This window comes from Lupinus angustifolius, chromosome LG20 (assembly GCF_001865875.1).
Source record: "Lupinus angustifolius cultivar Tanjil chromosome LG20, LupAngTanjil_v1.0, whole genome shotgun sequence".
NCBI classification, from domain to species: Eukaryota; Viridiplantae; Streptophyta; class Magnoliopsida; order Fabales; family Fabaceae; genus Lupinus; species Lupinus angustifolius.
Window position 1 is genome coordinate 15,821,607 of NC_032028.1, and position 12,008 is coordinate 15,833,614.

The window sequence follows — 12,008 nt, forward strand, 5'->3', positions numbered from 1 at the left end:
TCATAATCTTTAGTGGAAAAATCTCTTGTGTTGCAAGGGTACTGGACATAGCCTTCGATGGACAAGAAGGTGAACCAGTATAAAAATCTTTGTGTATTCTCTTCTCCCTTATCTCTTTGATTTTAATTTTCTGCATATATTTTTCACTGCACTTTAACTCGTGATTTTTGCAGAAAAAGTGGTCATTATTTTAAGTCAACTAATTCACCCCCTCTCTAAGTTGCAATCTCAGTCTTACAATTGGCACCAGAGCTATTTTTTGACTAAGTTATTCTCAATTCTGATCCTATATTGAAGATGGCCTCAAGATCATTCCTAGGAGAATGTTCCAACATCAACCGCCCTCCAAGCTTTGTTGGAGAGTGCTATGATCTCTAGAAAATTAGAATGAGAATCTTCATAGAATCTCAAGACTTAGATATATGGGACTCAATAGAAGAAGGTCCATTCATACCATACATGTTGTTAATGGGGTTAAACAACCAAAACCAAAATGTTCATGGACTGCTGAAGATAAAAATAAAGTTTAATACGATCTAAAAGCCAAAAACATTCTTGTGTCGGCTCTAGAAGAAAAATAATTCCTTAGAGTGTCAAGCTGCAAAACATCGAAAGAAATTTGGGACACTTTAGAAATGATATATGGAGCCAAAGAAGTATAAAGGTCTACAACAAATAGTGAAGCATCAACATCAAAGCAAAAATCTACATGCTCAATATGCAGAAAACTAGATCATCTAAAACGTGTTTGTCTAGCCCTACAAAAGCGTCATACTTTCAAAAGAAATAAGGACACGAAGTGTAGAAGAACAAATGTTATATCAGAAGATAAAGATGATGGTTCAAATGCAGAACTCATAATAAAGGAGCAAGCACATATTTCTATGATGACTTCATACAATTCAAATGATGATTATGAGGTTAGTAACTCTGAACCAAATTATACTTTTTCATATGATGAGTTACAAAATGTTTTTAATGATTTACATCAAGAATATTTTAAGCTTTCCAAACTTTTCCTAAAACAGAAAAATGAAATTTTTATTTTGGAAAGCCATAACAAAGTTCTGAAGAAAGATATTGAAAAACCTACCTTTTCCTCATGTCAAAAATGTATTGCTCTTGAAACTAAAGTTTCAACATTAAGTCTTGAACTTAATAAACTCAACAAGAGCAGTCACAATTTAGACAAGATCATAAAAGTCCAAAGACATTCAACAGACCGTAGAGGTCTTGGCTATGCAAATAGTCGTGTGGCTAAAAATAGGAACGTCTTAGGAAAAACAATCGTGGGAAGCACTATAACGTTTCATAAAGAAAGTGTCTATACTAATCCTATTTTTAAAATAACATCTTGGACACATAAGCATCTACCCACATGTTCTTACTTTGATAAAATTGGTCACACAACTAACACTTGTCATATTAGAAAATATGGTGTGTCATATGGCCAATATAAATGGATAGAAAAATGCGCTAACCCCGTAGGACCTAAATCACATTGGGTACCTAGAAAATATTTTTAATTTGTTTTGTAGGAAAATTTGAGAGCCACCTACAACTTATGGTACTTGGATAGCGGCTGCTCAAAACACATGACGGGCGATAGAAACAAGTTCTTTGTCCTAGCTCAAAGGGACAAAGGCTATGTCATGTATGGTGATAACAACAAGGGAAAAATTCTTGGAGTTTGTAGAATTGGCAAGCCACCCTCAACAACCATAGAAGGTGTATTATATGTTGAAGGGCTTAAGCATAATCTTCTAAGCATAAGTCAATTATGCGACAAAGGCTTCCACGTGGCATTCTACCCAGATAAGTTCATCATTGAAAGTAAGAACTCTCAAAACTCTAAACTCATTGGAAAGAGAATAAATAATATATATATATGATTGACATAAAATCTTTCTTACTAATAACATGTTTAGTTGTAAATGATAATCAGGATGCATGGCTTTGGCATAGGAGAATTGCTCATATACATATGGATCATTTGAATCAACTGATTAAGAAAGACTTAGTTGTTGGTTACCTAAAATGAAATTTGTTGAAGACAAACTATGTACTGCATGTTAAATGGGTAAATAAACAAAAAATTCTTTTAAACCTAAGCATATAGTTTCTTCCGACAGACCATAGCAGTTACTACACATGGACTTATTTGGCCCCTCAAGGACAAAAAGTTACGGTGGTAACTACTATGCTCTTGTTATAGAAGATGATTTTTCGAGATACACTTGGACTCTATTATTAGTTCATAAGAATGAGACATTCAAAGCCTTTAGCATTTATGCTAAAAGAGTTCAAAATGAAAAATCACTAAAAATCATTGCTATAAGAAGTGATCATGGGGGAGAATTTCAAAACACTTCATTTGAAGTATTTTGTGATGATCTCGGTATCGATCATAATTTTTCTGCTCCTAGAACACCACAACAAAATGTTCTTGTAGAGAGAAAGAATCGGTCTTTAGAAGAACTGCCTCGAACAATGTTGAATGAAACAAACCTCCCAAAATATTTCTAGGCTGATGCACTAAGTATTGCATGTTATGTTTCAAACCGAGTTCTTATAAGACCAATTCTTAAGAAATCCCCCTATGAACTCTTTAAAGATAGAAAACCAAACATTTCTCTTTTGCATGTATTTGGTTGTAAATGATTTATTTTAAATAATCGTAAGGATAACTTAGGCATATTTGATGCAAAAGATGATGAAGGAATCTTCCTAGGCTACTCTCTTACGAGTAAAGCTTATAGAATTTTTAATAAAAGAACTCTAGCCATGAAAGAATCTATTCATGTAGCTTTTGATGAAACCAATCCTAAGATAAAGGATGGGTTAACTCCCGATGAGGAGGAATTGCCAAGTTCTTCTTCAAATGAAATTTCTATTATTGAACCTACAACTGATACTGAGCATTTGAAAATGAATGATAATCTACCCTCTCAAGAGGAGCATATTTATTCAGAGTTACCAAAAGAATAGAGAACTCATCGATACCATCCTATTGACAACATTATTATTGAATTAAATATGGGTATCACCACCCGACGAATACTTGATAAAGCATGTCTAAACATGGAATTCGTCTCTCAAATAGAGCCTTCCAAGATTGATGAAACAATCGAGGATGAACACTGGATTCTTGCTATGCAAGAAGAATTAAACCAGTTTGAGAGAAATAAAGTTTGTGAACTTGTTCCTAGACCGAAAAACAGGCTTGTTATTAGAACTCGATGGGTATTTCGTAATAACTCTGATGAAAATGATATTATTGTTATAAATAAAGCTAGATTGGTAGCCCAAGGATACAATCAGGAACAAGGTATAGACTTTGATGAAACCTTCACTCTGGTTGCTAGACTTGAAGCTATTAGGCTATTACTTGCTTATGCATGCTCTTTGAATTTTCAGTTATATCAAATGGACGTAAATAATGCTTTCCTCAATGGCTACATTCAAGAAGAAGTGTTTGTTGAACAACCTCCTGGTTTTGAAGATTACAAACATCCTTCTTATGTTTACAAATTAAAGAAAGCTCTCTATAGCTTAAAGCAATCTCCTTGTGGATGGTATGATTGTCTAACTAAATTTCTACTTGAAAAAGATTTCAGCAAAGGAAAGGTCGACACTACACTCTTTATAAAAAGAATAAATCATCATACTCTACTTGTTCAAATTTATGTAGATGATATTATTTTTGGTTCTACTAATGAGGTTTTGTGTAGTGATTTTGGCAAAATGATGAAGGAGAGTTTGAAATGTCTATGATGGGGAAGTTAAATTACTTCCTTAGACTACAAATCAAACAACTTGATAATAACATTTTCGTAAGTTAATCCAAGTATTGCAGAGATTTGCTAAAAATATTTGACATGGATGGCTGCAAGCCAATAGCTACTCCTATGGGATCCGGTACTTACATTGATACAGATGAAGCATGAAAATGCATTGAAATATCAAAGTATTGAGGTATGATTGGATCTCTTTTATATTTAACTGCCAGTAGACCTGATATCATGTTTAGTGTATGTTTGTGTGCACGCTATCATTCTAAACCAAAAGAATCACACTTAGTTGATGTTAAGAGAATCATGAAATATCTTAAAGGTACATCTAACGTTGGGTTGTGGTATCCAAAAGTAAGTATATATGATTTGGTGGGTTATTCGAATTCAGATTTTGCTGGGTGCAAATCTGATAGGAAAAGTACAAGTGGTACTTGACATATTTTGGGAAATGCTTTAGTCTCTTGGTCTTGCAAGAAACAAGCATGGGTTACCCTAAGCATTGCTGAAGCTAAATATATAGCAACAGGTAGTTGGTGTGCCCAAGTTTTGTGGCTTAAACAACAATTATGAGATTATGCTTAGACTTGAGATGCACTCCTTTAAAATGTGGCAATACTAGTGTTATAAACCTCACAAAGAATCTTCCTATGCATTCTAGAACCAAACACATTGATATAACGCATCACTTCCTTAGGGACCATGTCCAAAAGAAGGATGTGTCTATAGAATTTGTTGATACTCACAACCAACTAGCGAATATATTTACTAAATCAATGGCAAAAGAACCTTGTTATAAAATTAGACGAGAATTAGGCATTCTTGATGAAGCATATTTAACTTAAATGTTGATATATGATTATATGTGTGCTTCATTATATCTATTTCATGCCTACTTGAACTTAAATGTGTTTAAGTATGTTTAATAATTTCAATTTTTGGGTTAAAAATCATTTTTGTAGTTTCATTTTGCCTAAAAATAAGTTTTTCTGGGGTCAATAATCGATTACACTGAAGAGTATTCGATTACCGGGTTGAACAGCATGTTTCAGTAACCGATTACTCAAAATGAGTAACTGATTACTCTATGTTGCTGTTTGAAAAAATTTCAAAAATTTAATTTGAGTAATCGGTTACTCAAAGTGAGTAACCAATTACTCTGTGCAGTTATATATGTTTTTTTTTAATTTTTCAATTTTTTTCAAATTCATCTTCTTCCTCATTTTAAACCCTCTTTGTGGCCACCATTCTCTCTCTCTAAAAACTTCATTTTTTATCCGTTTTGAGTGATTTTTGTGTGTATTCATATTAGATTTTAACTTCTAAACCATCATTTTCGTGTTTAGTGGCCTAAATCAAAAAACCCCAAATTCTCCAAAACCCAAAAACCTAAAAACTCAAAAACCTCAATCCATGGCTTCCTCTTCAAGAACAAAGAAGCAACACACCAATCCGACTCAAAAGAAGCAAGGAACTTCATCATTGGAGTCCAACCCTCTTGAATTAGCGCAGCTTCTAGAAAATGATGAGCAACGCAAAATATTTGAGGAGCACTTTCATGATCGCATTATCTTCACTCCAAAATACGGTAATCTCGAGAATTTTGAGTTTGAAGATTTTCAATTTCCTTATCTCTTGAGACAACAAAACCTTTTTCGATTTCTGTTGTGAATCAAATGAAATTTATCTTGAACTGATTAGAGTATTTTACTATAACATGAACTTTAGGAAAAACCATCTGACTTCCTATGTAAAAGGAAAAGACATTACTTTGGATTTGAAAACCATGAGTTCATTGTAATGTAACATACCCTATCAGAGGAGCATTGCAGGTTTCGGCCTTGTATGCGAATGGGAAAATTATGATCGAAAAGATTTGAATTATTCTCTGTGTAGAATAACCAAAGAGGAAATAGAAACGCTTAAGCAACAGGGATATGGTGAAACTGTTAAAATAGAGATATCCTATCTCCTGGACATCTCAAACTAGAACACCGTTTGCTACATTATTTTTTGAGCTATATCATCTTACCAAAATTTTCAAATCACTCTCAAATAAGTGACATAGAACTTCAATTGATGTATGCTATGAAATTTAATCTGAAAATCAATTGGACTCTAATAATAATGAGAAAAATGTGGTCTGTAAGAGGAACACAAAGCCCTTTTCCATATGCAATCTTCATAACAAAAATCCTTGAGCATTTCGCTGTTTCTACTACTGGGGAAACTAAGGTCCCACTTAACCCTCGTGAAAGCCATATTGATGTGGATGTAGTCCACAAAATGGGCTTCACATATAATCTTTGTGACCGGACCTACAAGCATAAGAAAGATAGACCTCCTGTTCCTGAACCAGAACCTGTCCCTGCTAATCCTTCTGAACCTCAACCTTCTGAGTTTCATGCTCAACCTTCCTCATCTGCTGCCATGTCTACCAATCCAATGATAATGGATGAGTTATTCTCTCTTCGAGGCTACATCACTAATCAGATGGACGCCTTTCATACATAGAATCAACAAATCCAGTTTGAACTTCATCGTCTCTCTTCTAAGTTGAGTAGCATGGACATTGATGAAGACAGTTCTGAGCCTGAGTCTTAGACTTTATCTGTTGATAGGATTTTCTAGTTGTAATGTTAATTTCTCCTGGTTTCGGACAAATATCTATTATGTTGTTTGTATTGTGGTTTGCATTGTTAATGCTTGAACATTGATCGAGGTCGTACCCGATACAAATAATATAACAATTAAAAACTGCAGTACTAGGAAGTGACTCCTAGGTCGTTTCCCAAGGATTATCTTTCAAGCAAAGCTTCAAACACCTTATACTCACTCACACACAATGGGGTTTTTGTTTTTGGATAGTATGAACATAAATCAAATTAAGAAATAGTAGTTAAGCAATGTAATAAAACGGCTAAATCCTTTTGGTTCGTTTGTTCACAACTCAATCCTTGGTTTCAAAAGATTATTTTCAGATTCCAACCATTAACTTCCGAATTTGTTGAGAATCAATTAACTAAGTGATAATCAATTCAAAGTTTCAGAACCTAAACCTCTAACTAGGCGAAATCAGTATAAGCATGAAATGATTAACAAATTCACACAAACTAAGCATTCATGCACTAGAAAGAGTAAACCAACTAAGCGAAGATAAACTCATAAACCATTTTCTAACATAGAAGAAATCAACAATAAAGAAACCAAAAATGTATTAATAACAAAACCTCAAGAGTTGTGATACATTACCAAAGGAATTTAGTCTTCAAGTTTAGCCTTCCATTGAGTGGAAGAAAGAAACCGAAAATGAAGAAGATGAATGAAAACCGAAAATGAAGAACATGTGAAACCCTAGCAGAGCAAAAGAGGAGAAAACTGAATTCTAAAATGAGTGAATGTAGAGAGTGAGAGTGGAATTCAGGTTCCCTTTTTTACAAAGAGTAAAATACAATGGCCCCAAAGCTAAATTATAATAAAAACAACTCCTAAATTAAAAATACAATCTTCACTTCAACACATATCCTCGACTTCCATAATGCCCAAAATGCGATTTGTGCCAAATGTGATCTGAAAATGATAATAGATTTAATCAGGCCAAATAATCTCAAATTAACTCATTTTAGGAATATTAGTCCAATAAAGTCTAAAACACTAAACCATGTGAAACAAAGTCCATTAGGCACCAAGAATCATCAACCATGCTAAATTAATATTATGAATAGTGTTTAATATATTGTTCATCAAATACCCCCATACTTAACCTTTTGCACTCCTGGGAAAAATCAAAAAATAAGGTCATGCTAACCGATATGTATCAAAGTGAGTCATGCAAGAAGATCACAAAAACTAGAAACCTAAGAAAATCACATATTTCACAATGAAATCTAGGAAATGCAATGAAATGGGCAAATTGAAACATACAAGAGTAAAAGAATAAAATCAAGATATCCATGAATATCATCCAATGAATTCAAGTATGTCTCGAAACCAATCAAACCAAGAGGCGAGTCACAACAATGATAGAATCTCACAAGATATACTCTCTAAAGTGTTTACACTCATGTGTCTTAGGTTGCAAGTGTTTACACTCAAAGCACTTCATGAAAACAAACACAACCATAGGCTTGACAAGCCTCTAACATCAACATTATAAGCACACACACATAAAGATCAAAAAGACTTTTGAAGGTTTTAATGGGGCCAAGGACAAGGTAGGATAAATGATATGTAGGTAAAACCAAATGGAATATAGGAGCAATGGGGAATAAGTAAAAAGTAAGCAAAAATCAACCCAAATCTATAATTCCAATCTTCTTTGCCTTACTCAACCTTTTATTCACTTTTGTTTCTCTTTTTGTTGTTTTTTGTTTTTTTTTTTTTGTTTTTTTTTATGATCACTTATGTATACAATTGTATTAACCACCATTAAGACATAACCAAGAATCCACAAGATTTGAAGAACAATGCACCCTTTCTTACTTAATACCTATTCCCAAAACAATTCCAAAGCTCCAAAATTCCCTAAGGTTAGGACAATCATGGTTTTTCACTTATAAGCTTGTAATGAGATAAATAACAATGGTAGAGGTAAAAGTCTCAAAGTGTAAAGGATAAATTCGTTCAAGTTAGGCTTATATGGCTAAGTGGCTTATTCAAAAGAAATGCATAGGTCACTTCAATATGTGCATGTGAATATCAAGTATCAACAAGAAACAAGTCAAGTTCTAGAGTGCAAGTAATCAAGAGTGCAATCACGCATGAAAGAATGTTAGATGACATACAACAATCCATCCACAATTAAGGCTCAAATTCTCACAAGGGACAAGTCTATCACAATTGTTTCAACCTCTTAATTCTCAAAAGCAACTTGACATACAGAATTGCATGGATTCACACCACATGATATCAAGACTTAAGTGAATGAAAGTATGAGAGAAAATGCCCAAACATAAGCAAAACCTAAAAGTCAAAGAAAAGCATGCATCAACAAAAACTACAACCTACAATAGTCTTCCCCTACAATTAAACTACACATTGTCCCAATGTAGCACAATCAGAAAATCCAGACATACATATCAATCAATGGAATTTGACAAGTGCAATAAAAAGTAGATAAGAGAAAGTAAAACTCCCTGATTCATGGAGGGAGGAAAGTGGGTTCAACCAATGAGTCCTCCTCCACAAGTTCATTCACTAAGGAAGAATTTGTGAGGAAAGGCTTGAGGCGATGCCCATTAACCTTGAACCTCTTATCTGTGGATTCACTTTTGATTTCTACAGCACCATAAGAAAACACATTAGTAACAACAAAAGGACCAATCCACCTAGAACGAAGCTTACCACTCATGAGTCCAAGCCTAGAGTTGTACAACAATACTTTTTGACCAACCAAAAATTCCTTTCTAGAAATCAAGTTATCATGGAATCTTTTGGTCTTCTCTTTGTAGAACTTAGAGTTCTCATAGGATTCTAACCGGATCTCATCGAGCTCATTCAATTGGAGCTTTCTTTCTTCACCAGCTTGATCAAGAGCCAAGTTACAAGTTTTCACAACCCAATATGCACGATGCTCTATCTCTACAGGAAGATGACATGCTTTACCAAAGACAACCCGATAAGGAGACATCCTTATGGGTGCCTTGTAAGCAGTCCTATGTGCCCAAAGAGCATCCTCAAGTCTATTTCTCCAATTCTTTCTGTTAGGCTGCACCATCTTCTCCAAAATCCTCTTTATGTCTCTGTTTGAAATCTCAACTTGCACATTACATTGGGGGTGATAAGGTGTGGAAACTCTATGAACAACCCCATATTTCTTGAGCATAGCTGGCTTGGATCTATTGCAAAAGTGGGTGCCTTGGTAACTAACAATGGCTCTGGGTATGCCAAACCTGCAAAAAATGTGAGACCTAACAAAATCCATAAAAACCCGAGCATCATTAGTCCTAGTGGCCTGAGCATCCACCCATTTAGAAACATAGTCAACAGAAAGTAGACTATAGTAAAAGCCAAAAGAAATAGGAAATGGACCCATGAAATCAATACCCCATACATCAAACACCTCGCAAAACAACATAGGTTGTTGAGGCATCTCTTGTCTCCAGAAAGAGTACCAACATCGTCTCTCTGACACTGCTCACAAGTGCTACAAATCCTCCATGCATCTTTGAAGATGGTGGGCCAATAAAATCCAGAGTCAAGCACCTTTCGTGTTGTCCTTTGGGTACCAAGATGGCCACTCACTACAGAAGAATGACAAAACTGAAGGACTAACTCAATCTCATGATCTAGAATACATCTTCTAGTAACCTGGTCAGTACATAATCTCCACAAATAGGGATCATCCCAAACATAATATTTAGCATCACTCTTAAGTTTATCATTTTGAGCTCTAGATGTAAGTGTAGGAAAAACATATGCAACCAAATAATTTACAATATTGGCAAACCAAGGGGTGGGAAAAGAAACAGAAATATTCAAAAGTTGTTCATCGGGAAAATCATCTCTGATAGACATCATATCAACAACTCCCTCAACCCTTCTCAAGTGGTCAGCCACCAAATTTTGTGCTCCACTCCTGTCACGGATCTCCAAATCAAACTCTTGGATCAAGAGCATCCATCTAATCAACCTTGGTTTAGAATCAGCTTTCTTCAATAAGAACTTCAAAGTTGCATGGTCAGTGAAAACAACAATTCTAGAACCAAGCAAATAAGACCTAAACTTATCCAGAGCAAATACAATAGCTAAAAGCTCTTTTTCAGTTGTGGTGTAATTTGCTTGTGTAGCATCTAAAGTCCTGGAAGCATAATAAATTATCCTATGCAGTTTGTCCACTTTTTGAGTAAGGACAGCCCCCAAAGCATAATTAGAAGCATCACACATCAACTCAAAAGGTACTGTCCAATCAGGTGTCTGGATAATAGGAGTGGTGGTCAAGGTTGTCTTGAGGCAATTAAATGCCTCCATACATCTCTCATCAAAATCAAAGACCACCTCCTTTTGCAACAGGTTGGATAGTGGAAGAGCCTTCTTGCTAAAATCTTTAATGAACCTGTGATAGAAACCAGCATGACCAAGAAAAGAACAAACCTCTCGCATCTCGCACGCAAGAGGGGTAAGGCAATTGTGAAATAACATCTATCTTGACAGGGTCTACCTCGATTCCCCTATTTGAGATCACATGCCCCAAAACTATGCCTTGCTCTACCATGAAATGACATTTTTCGTAATTTAGAACAAGGTTAGTTTCGATGCATTTATGAAGAACTTTATCCAGACTATCCAAACATGCATCAAATGAAGATCCATAAACACCTCTATGCAATTCTCTAAAAAGTCACTGAAAATGCTCACCATACACCGCTGGAATGTACCAGGGGCGTTGCATAGGCCAAAAGGCATCCTCCTATAAGCAAAAGTGCTAAAGGGGTAGGTGAACATGGTCTTCTCCTAATCCTCAGGAGCAATATGGATCTGGAAGTACCCATAAAAACCACCAAGAAAACAGTCATGAGATTTACCTGATAAGCGCTCAAGCATCTGATCAATAAATGGCAAAGGAAAGTGATCATTTTTTGTTGCTTGTTTGAGCCTCCTATAATCAATGCAGACTCTCCAACTGTTCTGCACTCTCGTAGGAATCAACTCATCTCTCTCATTTCTCACCACTGTAATTTCTGTCTTCTTTGGAACCACCTGAACTGGGCTCATCCAATGACTATCAGAAATGTGATATATAATCCTAGCTTGTAAAACTTTGTGACCTCTTTCTTCACAACCTCAAGGATGACTGGATTGAGTCTCCTTTGTGGTTGTCTCACTGGTTTAGCTCCATCTTCCAAGAGTATCCTATGCATGCACATAGATGGGCTAATACCAGGAATATCAGCTAAGGTCCAACCAATTGCCTTCTTATGCTTCTTCAGCACCTGCAACAACTTCTTCTCTTGATCAGCATCAAGGGAGGTGGAAACAATAACAGGAAGCTTCTCATCATCCTCTAAGTAAGCATACTTGAGGTTTTCAGGCAAAGCTTTAAGCTCCAATATAGGTGTCTGCAAAACAGATGGAACCAAAGTAGCAGATATAGATTATGCAGCTTGTACATGGACAAGTAAATCAGATTGCTGTATGATATCTGCAACAATTGGGTTAGTGCAATATGATTCTACCACATTTGGATCAACATAAATATGCAGAAACTCATCAATACAA

The 12,008-nt window shown here is 35.3% G+C and overlaps 1 pseudogene; it reads right to left on the reverse strand.

Moving 5' to 3' along the window:
* The window catches only part of LOC109335505, an 18,415-nt pseudogene that overhangs the window by 5,680 nt on the left and 727 nt on the right, over positions 1-12,008 (reverse strand).